Below are 12,327 nucleotides of genomic sequence, written 5' to 3' on the forward strand. Positions count from 1 at the left end.
ACTGTCCCGAGAAGTCTGTATTAGCTTGGAAGCACTAATAAACAGTCTAGCAGTAAATCTGGCTGATAACACTCCCCATAGAGACCGCGGCCCACAGCTCATCGAGGAGTGGAACCAGGCGATCGGGATGTTGATACGGGTACGTAGAATGGTAAGAGCATGTATGCCCATATATGCAAACACTGCGGGAACCAGTGACATCACAGTCGGCAGCTGGTGTATGTAATAGCGTACCAGCAGCAGAAATGCACTCCTTCATTTGACAATGGTTAGGGAGTACTTGGTCGAAAGCTGGTGGACTTTAACCACTTCATGCGGGTGACAACTCTAGAAAGTTTTATTAAATACACTTTGGGGAAATTCTTCTAGGAGAAAACGAGAGCTTTGGATCTTAGAGAAAAATAATTCGCGCTGAGGAGCAAAGAGGTTACAAGTAGAGCTCTACGGCTATTTTGGGGCCGAGTGTTGCGCTCGTTGTGTTGATAGGGCGGGGACCACGGGAGGCGCCAGATTTACGGCCCACTTTGGTCCGTGTCCGCAACCCTAAATCTGACCAGATGGGCGACGCCGGCCCGCAGTTCCACGTCGATTTATGCGGCTCAAGCAGCATTCGTGTGTACGCTCTGCACGCATTCGTAACGTTAATTTACCGACATGACCACAAATTAAAAACGTCACCCAGCTATAAATTTTATGCATATAATGGTGTGCTTGTGGGGCATATAATACGTGTTCCAGATGTTGTGTTAATATGCTAGCAAACACAGCACGTCTCGTCCACGCGAATAGGAACGATGTATGATATACGATGATTAGCCTTTCAGTAACTTCTTAGGCTATATGTCCATGTCAGCTCACTGTTGAAGCACCTGGCACCAACGAAATAAGCGCAATGGGTAAGAAAATAGTCATCTAAAAACACACCACGTTAATGACGAGTGACTCGGCCTTTATTATTGATAATGGGTTTTGGTAATCGTCTCACTTCGGCGAGGAACGGAGACCACAAATTTCTAACCTACCCCTTCTCATAGGTCCCATGGAGCTGACAGATTGCGAGGATACTGATTGCTACATTTCACCCGCTGTTCCAAATAGTCCTGAACGTTATCTCTTTCTTTCTCTCTTTTTATTTTTATTTCTTTATAAATTGTGTCTTCTGTGTGGTTTGATGCGCCCTACCACGAATTCCTGTCCTGTGCCAACGTTTTCAACTTAGAGTAGCAACTGCAGCCTACGTCCTCAATTACATGCTGGATGTATTCGAATCACTGGCTTTCTCTGCAGTTTTTACCCTTTACAGCTCCATCTAGCACCATGGAAGTTATTCCCTGAAGTCTTAACACATGTCTTCTCATCTTGTCCCTTCTTCCTGTCACTGTTTTTCACATATTCATTTCCTTGTCGATTCTGCGAAGAACCTCTTCATTGTTTACCTTATCTGTCCACCTAATGTTCAACATTCTTCGGTAGCGCCACATCTCAAATGCTTAAATTCTTTTCTGTACCGGTTTTCCCACACTCCATGTTTCACTACATATACTCCTGTGCTCCAAACGCACATTCTGAGAAATTCTTTCCTCAATTTAAGGCCTATGTTTGATACTAGTAGGCTTATCTTGGCCAGAAATGCCCTCTTTGCCCGTGCTAGTTCGTTTTTTATGTCCTCTCCACTTCGTCCATCATTGGCTATTTTGCTTCCAAGGTACCAGAATTCCTTAACATCGTCTATTTCGTGATCACCAATTCTTATTAAAAACTTCTCGCTCTTCTCGTTTCTGCTAGTTCTTATTACTTTCGTCTTTCCTCGATTTACTCTTAGTCCATATTCTGTAACCATTATATACTTCATTCCACTCGGCAGGTGCTGTACAAAGTTCTTCACCTTCACCAAGGGTAGGAACGTCATTGATATCTTTTAACCTTAAATTTTAATCCCACTACGAATCTATCGTTTATTTCCGTCACTGCCTCTTCGACATAGAGAAAAACAGTAGAGGCGAAAGACAATATTCACGTCTTACGCTTTTTTAATCAGAGTGCTTCGTTCTTGGTCTTCCAGTCTTGTTGTTCAATCTTTATTCTTGTACATGCTGTATGTTACCCGTCCTTCCCACATAGCTGACCATTATTTTCTCAGAATTTTGAGCTTCTTGTGCCATTTGACATTGTCGAGCGCTTTTTCCACATTGACAACTCATATGGAAGTGTCTTGATTTTCCCTCGGTCTTGCTTACATTACCAACCGCAACGTGAGGACACCCTTCTGGTGTCCTTACTTTACTCAAAGCCAAACTGATCGACATCTAACAGAATATCAATTTGCTTTCCATTCTTCTATAATGTTATTCTTGTCAGCAACTTCGATTCATGAACTGTTAAGCTGATTGTGCTAAAATCCTTGCACTTGTCGGCTCTTGTAGTCTTCGGAATTGTGTGCATGATGTTTCTTCGAAAGTGTTATGACATATATCCAGCCTCATATATTCTACACACCAACGTGAACAGTCATTTCCTTGCAACTTCCCCCAATCATTTTAGGAATTACGACGGAATGTTATCGGTGCCTGCTGCCTTATTTGATTTTAAGTCTTACAATGCCGTTCCAAATTCTGATTCTAATACTGGGTCCCCTATCTCTTTTCTATCACATCATCAAGCAAGATGCAGTGTACTCTTCCCACTAACCCGCTCGCTCTTCTGCATTTAGAAGCGGAATTTCCATTGCACTCCTAATGTTAGAGCCCTTTCATTTAATTTCACCGAAGGTCGTTTTGACTTTTCTATGTGATGTGTCAGTCCTTGCGATAAAAATTTCTTTGTCGATTTCTTCACATTTTTCATTCAGCCATTTCGCCTTAGCTACCCTGCTCTTTCTGTTCATTTCATCCCTAAGTGAATTGTATCTCTGTATTGATGAATTTCCTGGAGATTTTTGTACCTTCTTCTTTCGTCGATCAACTGAAGTACGTAATCTGTTACCCATGGTTTTTTCGCAGTTACCTTGATTGTACCTATGTTTTTCTTTTGCAACTTCTGTGATTGTCCTTGTTAGAGGCATCTATTCCTCTTCAACTGAACTACCTGCTGAGCTGTTCGTTATCGCAGTATCTATAGACTCAAAGAACTTAAAACGCATCTCTTTATCCCTTAGTATTTTTGTATCCCACTTCTTTGGCCATTGATACTTCCTGACTAGTCTATTAAACTGAAGCCTACTCTTCATCGTTACTAAATTGTAATCTGAATCTGTATCTGCTTCTAGGTATGCTTTAAAATCCAATTTATGATTTCGGAATCTGTGCCTGACCATGATGTAATCTAACCGATCTCTCAGCCATTTCCAAGTATAGCTCCTACTCTTCTGATTCTGGAACAGAGTATTGGCTATTACCAGCTGAAATTTGTTAAAAACTCAATTAGTGTCTCTGTCTTCTCTCATTCCGACTACCAAGCCCATATTCTCTCATAACTCGTTCTTCTACTCCCACCCCTACAACCGCAATCCAGTTTCCCATGATTATTAGATTTTCCTCACCCTTACTAACTGAATAAACTGTCCAATGTCGTCATATACTTTCTCTATCTCTTCATCCTTGCCGGCCGAAGTGGCCGTGCGGTTAAAGGCGCTGCAGTCTGGAACCGCAAGACCGCTATGGTCGCAGGTTCGAATCCTACCTCGGGCATGGATGTTTGTGATATCCTTAGGTTAGTTAGGTTTAACTAGTTCTAAGTTCTAGGTGACTACTGACCTCAGCAGTTGAGTCCCATAGTGCTCAGAGCCATTTTTTCTTCATCCTCTGCTTGCTGCGTCGGCCTGAGCTGTTGTTGTTGGTGTTGGTTTGGTGTCGTTTCAGGTGAAGGTAACCCGATTTCAAATATCCATTGCATGCAGTTCGCTGTGCATTATTCGCTCGGAGTCTGACTGACAAGACGTGGTGCTCGACTCCAGTGCCCGCCGGTTACGACATTTTTACGACCACTCTTCTTACTCTGTGTTACTGTGACTGGTGCACCATCACTCTTAGACGCGTTGGAAAGTCCACGTTGATGTGGCAAGTCGGGCAGCTCAGTTCACGGTGGAGCCATGTGGACGTGCATGCACAACAGATCCTGTCACGTCTTCACGTCGGCCCATTTTACTACGCTGTCACTTAGTCATGACTGACGTCACTTGTGGCTGGTCACATGATCACCAGTTCTCCTCCATCTACAGTGCTCCAAGGGGATCAAGGTGCTCCTGTAGGCTTATGCAGCCGGTTCTCAGCCGGCGGCAAATTTCAAGTCCGTTATTACACCACCGGCTGTGAGACGGGCACAGCAGCTATAGCTTCTTCTTGGTGTTTCTTCTTCTTTACTAATATATGGCATCAGATGTTACATGTTGTATACCACTGGAAAGCTGAGAAACCAATCTCTTTAGGGGAGTAATACACACTCGATTTCTTTAGATATTTTGCGAACTATAACAAACAGTTGTTTTCAGGTTTTGTTACATTTGTCTCTCCCCAAACCCAATAAGAGAACACTCTCCAGAAACTGTGTTGTGTACTGCACAAAGCAAGAAAGAAGAAAATGATATAAGATATGGGTGTGAGAAATGTCTAGTGGTGCTGCACATGCCTCTGGTTTTTCGGATGTACATCACCAACAAAAATTTTCAAAAAATTATATCGCCACTCCTCATTACTTCAATAAATAGTAAGGCCAAATTTAGAAGGAATTCCTATGAAAAAATTATGTAATTCTGAGAAAAATCTGTAAGACAAAATGTGTTCATTTTCGTAAATTTAAATAATAAATATAGGGTCGACTATGGGGAAAGTGAATCGGTTAAGGTGTGCCTAATATTTTGTCCTGGGAGATTACTTGTTTGTTTAGTGAATAGTCGCTTTAGACCTTTGTTGCAAAAGCCTAATTTAACAAGAACGCTGTTTTAGGTCCCTGAAACTTGCCCCCATAGTACATATTGTGAACACGTGCTCATCACAGAATCGCGTTGGTGGCAGAAATTTTGATAACCACTATTTGACCAACGGTGGAGAAACTGTGTACTGACGTTGTGTGTCGAATCGAATCTTCTCCCCGTATTTCACGTAGATGCAGATATTGGAGACCGTTTGCCGGATGAAGTCAATCGACGTTATACTAGTGGCTATTCTGAACGTGAAGGCTGTGCGGTGACACCAGATTTCACCCTCTCTATTCATTTCTGTTCCATAAACATCCATAACACCACGGGAAGATAACATTGTGTTGCACAAGTATCCATCACTGCTATCCACACGATGCAAAAACGTGGCTGACACTTTACGGTGAGGAATGAACAGTGACGTATTTCAGTACTTCTGTGTGGAGTACGACCATGCTACAGGTTCAACGTTCTGATGCAAATGTATAAAAACGCAGAACTGAAAAACATGTGAGCTATAATCTAACAGGAATTTTTAAGTTGAACGACATGTAACAAGATGATGTAGTCATTATTGTAGCGTCAAACATGTATAAAGTAATTAGGCATTATACAATTAATTATAATATATAGTTAAATTACAGTTGGTTCAAATGGTTCAAATGGCTCTGAGCACTATGGGACTCAACTGCTGAGGTCATTAGTCCCCTAGAACTTAGAACTAGTTAAACCTAACTAACCTAAGGACATCACAAACATCCATGCCCGAGGCAGGATTCGAACCTGCGACCGTAGCGGTCGTGCGGTTCCAGACTGCAGCGCCTGTAAGCGCACGGCCACTTCGGCCGGCCTTACAGTTGGTGGTGACCTCAATTTACCCTCGATATGTTGGCGAAAATACATGTTTAAATCCAAAGGTACGCCTAAAACATCATCCGAAATTATGCTAAAGCATTATGTGAAAATTATTTAGAGTAATTAGTTTATGTTCTCATTCCAATAGTAAACGGTCGTTAAAACACACTTGACCTCATAGCTTCTAATAATCCTGACCTACTTACGAGCATCAAAACGGATACAGAGATTAAGGAACACAGGGTTACCGTAGTGAGACTGAATACCGTAACTCCGAAATCCACCAAAAAGAAAGGGTTAGAAAACAAAATTGTGTTTCGCTAAAGGCGGACCCTATCCAAAAACATACGTAAAAATATATCTTTTCAAAAAAGCAGATGAAAATTCACTTGATGCTTTCCTGAGGTACAATCTCTGCTCCTTCCAAATTAAGAATGTAAGTGTAGACCAGATGTGGCTTGAACTCAAAGAAACAGTATCGACAGCGATTGCGAGATTTATACCAAATCAAATAACAAAAGACTGAGCGAATCCCCAATGGTATACAAAACGTTTCAGAACACTGTTGCAGCAACAGTGAGAAAAAGCATGCAAAATTTAAGCAAACGCAAAATTCCCAAGATTGGTGGTGTTTTAGAGAAGCTCGAAATTTAGCGCAGACTTCCATGCAAGATGCTTATAACAATTTCCACAATGAAACTTTGAATCGAAATCTGGCAGAAAATCCAAAGAGATTCTAGTAGTCTGTAAAGCATACTAGCGGCAAGACACAGCCAATGTCTTCTCTGCGCGATAGTAACTGAAATACTATCGATGATGGTGATGCTACAACAGAGTTACTGAACAAAGTCTTCCTAAATTCCTTCACTGAAGAAGACAAAGAAAATATTCCAGAATACGAGTCAAGAACACCTGCCAACAAGGTTTCTTAGAAATAGATATCCTCGCGGTAGTGAAGCAACTCAAATCACCCAATAAATGCAAGCGTTGCGGTCCCGACTGTGTACTAATTAGGTTACTATCAGCATATGCTGATGCAAAAGTTTCGTCCTTAACAATCATTTACAATCGCCCCCTCGACGAGAGAGCCGTACCCACAGACTGGGAAGTTGCACAGGTCACACCAATATTCAAGAAAGGTAGTGGGTGTAATCCTCTAAATTACAGGCCCATATCATTAACGTCAATATGCAGAAAAGATTTTGGAACATATATTGTGCTCGAACATTGTGAATGTTGCACGGAAAGATTCACGTGTTCTTTTTTTCTGCACGCTGTACAAGTGTGGAATAACGGTCTGTTGACACATAGTCAGCACACATTTAGAAAATATCGTTCTTGTGAAACACAACTAGCTCTTTACTCACGCGAAGTGTTGAGTGCTATCGACAAAGGATTTCAAATTGCCAGAATGAGATTTTCAATCTTCAGCGGAGTGTGCGCTGATATGAAACTTCCTGGCAGGTTAAAACTGTGTGCCGGACCGAGACTCGAACTCGGGACCTTTGCCTTTCGCAGGCAAGTGCTCTACCAACTGAGCTATCCAAGCACGACTCACGCCCCCTCCTCACAGCTTTACTTCTGCCAGTACCTCGTCTCCTACCTTCCAAACTTTACAGAAGCTCTCCTGCTAACCGAGTTCGAGTCTCGGTCCGGCACACAGTTTTTACCTACCAGGAAGTTTCATATCAGCGCACACTCCGCTGCTGAGTGAAAATCTCATTCTGTGGCTAAGCCATGTTTCCACAATATCCTTTCTTTGAGGAGTGTTAGTTCTGCAAGGCTCGCAGGAGAGCTTCTTTAAAGTTAGGAAGGTAGGAGACGAGGTACTGGCAGAAGTAAAGCTGTGAGAAGGGGGCGTGAGTCGTGCTTGGGTAGCTTAGATGCTAGAGCACTTGCCAGCGGAAGGCAAAGGTCCCGAGTTCGCGTCTTCGTCCGGCACACAGTTTTAACCTGCCAGGAAGTTTCGGATTTCAAATTGATTCCCTATTCCCAGATTTCCAGAAGGCGTTCGAGAAGCGGCTTGTAATCAAATTGCGTGGTTATGGATTATTGTCTCTGTAATGCGACTGGATTCGTGATTTCCTGTCAGCAGGTCAGTTCGCAGTAACTGATGGAAGCCATGGAGAAAAACAAAGTGATTTCTGACGTTCCCCATGGTAGTGTTGTAGGCCCTCTGTTGTTCATTATCTATATAAACGAATTAGGAGACAATCTGAGCAACTGTCTTACGTTCTTTGCAGATGATGCTGTCGTTTATCGTATAGTGAATTAACCAGAAGCTCAAAACCGGTTGCAAACCGATTTAGATAAGATGTTTTTGTGATGGAAAATTTTTAGTTGACCCGAAATAATGAAAAGTGTGAGGTCATTCAGATGAGTAGAAAAGGAATCCGTTAAACTTCGTCACGCGATAAATCCTTCAAATCTAAAGGCTGGAAATTCAACTAATTTTCTACGAATTACAACTACTATCAACTTAACCTGAAAAGAAAACATACGAAATGTTATGGAGGAGGCGAACCAAACTCTGCGTTTAATTCGCAGAACACTTAGAAGATGCAATAGATCTATTAAAGAGACTGTGTGCACCACGCTTGTCCGTCCTCTTTTGAATATCGTTCTGCTGCACTGTGTAGGATCCATACCAGACGGGATTAACGGTGTACATCAAGAAAGCTCAAAGAAGGGGAACACGTTTCGTATTATAGAGAAATAGGGGAGAGAGTGTCACGGACGTGATACAGGTTTCGGGTTGGACATAATTAAAACAAAGGCATTTCTTGTTGCAGCGGAATCTTCTCACGAAATTTCAAACACCAAGTTCTCATACGAATGCGAAAACATTTTGTTGACTCCGGCCTACATAGGGAGAAACGAGCATCATCACAAAATTAGGAAACTCGTAGCTCGCACGGAGAGATTTGGGTGTTCGTTTTTTCCTCACGCTGTTCGAGAGTAGAATAATACGGAATTATTATGAACCCTGTGACAGGCACTTAAGTCTGGTTTGCGGAGTAGTCATGTAGATGTATATGTAGATGTACATTTTCATGTTTTCATTCAACATTCTGCTCGTTAGGCTGGTTATTAATGTATCCTCATTTCACATTTGGAATGGCTTAACCGGTGATTTCGTGATGTTAACCACTTAAACACATTGTCTAGATAAATGTATGCGTGAAATTTCTTTGCTCTACATAATTATGTTTCTCTTTTTTTTTCTGTCAATGTGGTTGTCTCCCATAACATTTGTAACTCCACACCCACTCGTACACTATGTCCATTATCTGTATAAAAATCTTCTCCGTGGTCTATCATGGATTTCCTAGTTCTGGGCGATTAGTAACTGAAGATTAGCAACAAACTTTATTGGTGTATGAACTCTAACTGCTACAACTTGCAGCTCTTTGTCTGGTGGTAGGTGTAGAGGCAAAATTGTGTCAGAAATATTCCTTTGTATAAGAATTGCAACTCCTTCCCTGCCATCCACCTTGTCTTTTTTTATAAAATTGTACACAAGAAACACTGTACTTGTAGTATGCTCAGTCCATGTTTCCGACATCTCTCCCATTTTGGTGTAGTTTTTGCAGCAAACTTTCTTTTTTGGATACAACTGATAATGCAGTCCACTTTTAAGCATTATTCTGTTTTATAAGGTATTCGATGCTTGTATCTGATGCTTTTCCTGACTTCTTGCAATTGTATATTTTTACCTCCTGTTGATTTTATTTTCTCTGTTATAGCCAGTATTAAACGTAAGATACCGTCCAGTTTGTGTCTTAATGACGTTTACCGTGTCGTGAATGCGTTCACAGGCTGGAAATTATTGGCTGAGAAGGTACGTAAGCCGAGCGGTATACTCTCCAGTTGATGGATTTATTCCACTGTGAAGTGTCCATATTTATTTTCCTCTTCTGCCGTGACTTGCATTCTATTCTCCCTGCACGCCTCCAGAATTCTACAGTGGAGCAAATATTTGCATGTCATTTATTCGGTACTGAATCACAGCTCTCCTGTTGGGAATATTCTCTCCTAACGAATAATACTCTGCATAAAGAATCTAATATGTTGCTTGCTTCGATGTAAGATATGCTGTTGTGGTAGCTATTTCTTGTATTTGTTTTCTGCCAGTAACAACATCTTCTGTTTGTGACTGAATGATTTTCTTGGCAGTAAGTACATGGAATGACGGAGACGGGACAAATCTGTGATATGTATAGGCTACCGAATTTCTGCGTGTTGTCTAGCCTTTGCATTGGTTGTTAATGTGACGCAGCGTTGACATATGAAACATTGTCTCACAGCAGTTGTATAGGGTTCTATGGAAGACCTCGCATTTTATAAATTTATAAATATATTACGAATGTTTGAGTGTCAAATGTTAACAAACAAGTTTAATGTTTCCAGAGCGTTTCAACTTCATTCTGCGTATCTCGCTTGAACATTTCCTACCTTTGTAACTTTATGTTCACTAACAATTACAACCAATAGATCCTCTTCCCTTATTAAGAGGTCAGCCTTCCTCATTACACCTTGTTTGTTCACCTTGTGTGTGGGGTTATACACATCTTTGAAAACTTCTTCAAATGCTGATTCGCTGCCTCATTTTTCGTAAACTCCATTTAGCTCGGTTCTTTCCTATAGCAGGCACAATCACAACGCAAGACGTCATAATGTGTGCTTTGGAGTAATTTCATTTCCTTCCGGGTGGGCATCACAGCCTAGATAAGTTTGTTGAAGGACTTTGTTCCACAAAGCTGGGTATTAAATTACTTTACTTTGCACTACTAGTTTCGGGTACGGCCCAGTTCCACGTGCATCTAAAAACATTCACACTATAATTAATTAAAAGAGAGTTACAACTTAAAAGCCATACGACTGCATAGGATGTTGCGTTACGCAAACTTAGTAATTACCTATAGCAACAGATGTGGACATATCGTTTATGTCTCGTAAAAAAATCGTGTGTCATGCGAACATGCGTATTTTATTATACTGAGCGACATAAATTTTCATTCTTTCAGTTGAACTTATTCAAAGGTGAGCAATTTTTTATACTATGTATAATTTTATTCTGTTCAAACAAATATCTCATTTTAATTTTTTAACAGTTCTGCAAACAACAATTAAGTTACATAAGTAGATTTTTCCTGTTATGTTACCAACCACGAACATTTACACACATGTGCACATAGTCATACGAGAATATTCTGCAGTATAACGATATACTCGTATATCATGTACGGGACCGCGTACGTATTGACCTCTTAATGGTATTTGTTTCTCTCTTACTTCACTGCTATTATTTCACCTCGTTTGTTCTCTTTACTGGCATACTGTTTTTTTATTAGGCCTAGTAAATATTCTTTAACCCATACCTCATTTCTGATGTCCGATCTCCGTATAATGATATGCTGCCCTGTTGTTATTAGGATTCGTTTAGCGTATTTAGTAACACTTTCATAATTTTAGTGATTACTTTGTTCCACACTAAAGGCATATATTTAAACTCACCTATACTTCAGTTTTATATACCAGGCTATTAGTTTCGATATTAGGCACTATATATGAAGGGCTTATTTCAATAGTGGTACAAGTCCATTTTTGTTCATTCTGAGATACAGAGTCCGAAAGTTAAATGAGCGCTGAAAAATCTGCAGTTGAGATATCAGAAGTATTCAGGTATATATACTTGAGTATTTCTAGTATCTCAACTGCAGATTCTTCAGCGCTCATTTAACTTTAGGACTCTGTATCTCAGAATGAAAAAAAAAATTGACTTGTATCACTATTGAAATAAACCCTTCATATGTTGCTTACTAAAATTATAATGAATAAATATTGTATAAATATTCACGTTTTCTTTACGAATTACGTACAGAACTGTACAAGGAGTTTTGCGTACTGGTGCTTACGTGTGACACCGATTTGTAAATATATGATAAGGCTCCCTGTCTTCCATATAACTGTCACTAAAAGAAAAGACCTACTCTAAAATAGTGTATCGATATTTCATGAACAATTGTTTATAATTGTGTTTTTTAGCTACGTATTACAAGGTTTGTCTTAATGGTGTTACTGGTTAGATGCGGCATTTTAAAGATGTGGCAATGCTATGGTACTCGCAGCCACTATAATGTCTCGCACTATGCGTTTCAGATGATGAACTTCGAAGGCCGTATTTTTGACCAGTACGCATGACACACATTTTTTTGACGAGACGATGACGATGTACTCGTTTTGCTGCTGTAGGTGATTGCCGTATCTGCGTAACACAGCATCAATGTAATCGTGTGATTGTTTGTTGCAGATCTCTTTCTTCGTTGTAGGGTGTTGTCAGGTTTTTAGATGCACTTGAGAATGGGCCGTGCCTGACACTAGTAGTGCAGAACAAAGCAATCTGAAATAAAGCCCGGTGAAATAATATCACTTTTGAATAAATTTGTTTGCCCGCTGCTACTGGATGGAGTTTACCAATAATCCTGCCGAGACTTTCGACGTACACCATATTAGGCCCAGATCTGTCCTCATATAGTCTGTGTTTTGAGATGCTATTC

At 40.6% G+C, this 12,327-nt stretch overlaps 1 non-coding gene across 1 annotated transcript; it reads right to left on the reverse strand.

Annotated features, from left to right (window-relative positions):
• Positions 1 to 7,242: 7,242 nt before the first annotated feature.
• On the reverse strand, positions 7,243 to 7,317 carry Trnas-cga (transfer RNA serine (anticodon CGA)). The gene has a single exon. It is a non-coding gene; the product is annotated as a tRNA-Ser (tRNA).
• Positions 7,318 to 12,327: the final 5,010 nt, after the last annotated feature.

Source organism: Schistocerca serialis, chromosome 4 (genome assembly GCF_023864345.2).
Source record: "Schistocerca serialis cubense isolate TAMUIC-IGC-003099 chromosome 4, iqSchSeri2.2, whole genome shotgun sequence".
In the NCBI taxonomy this organism is placed as follows: Eukaryota; Metazoa; Arthropoda; class Insecta; order Orthoptera; family Acrididae; genus Schistocerca; species Schistocerca serialis.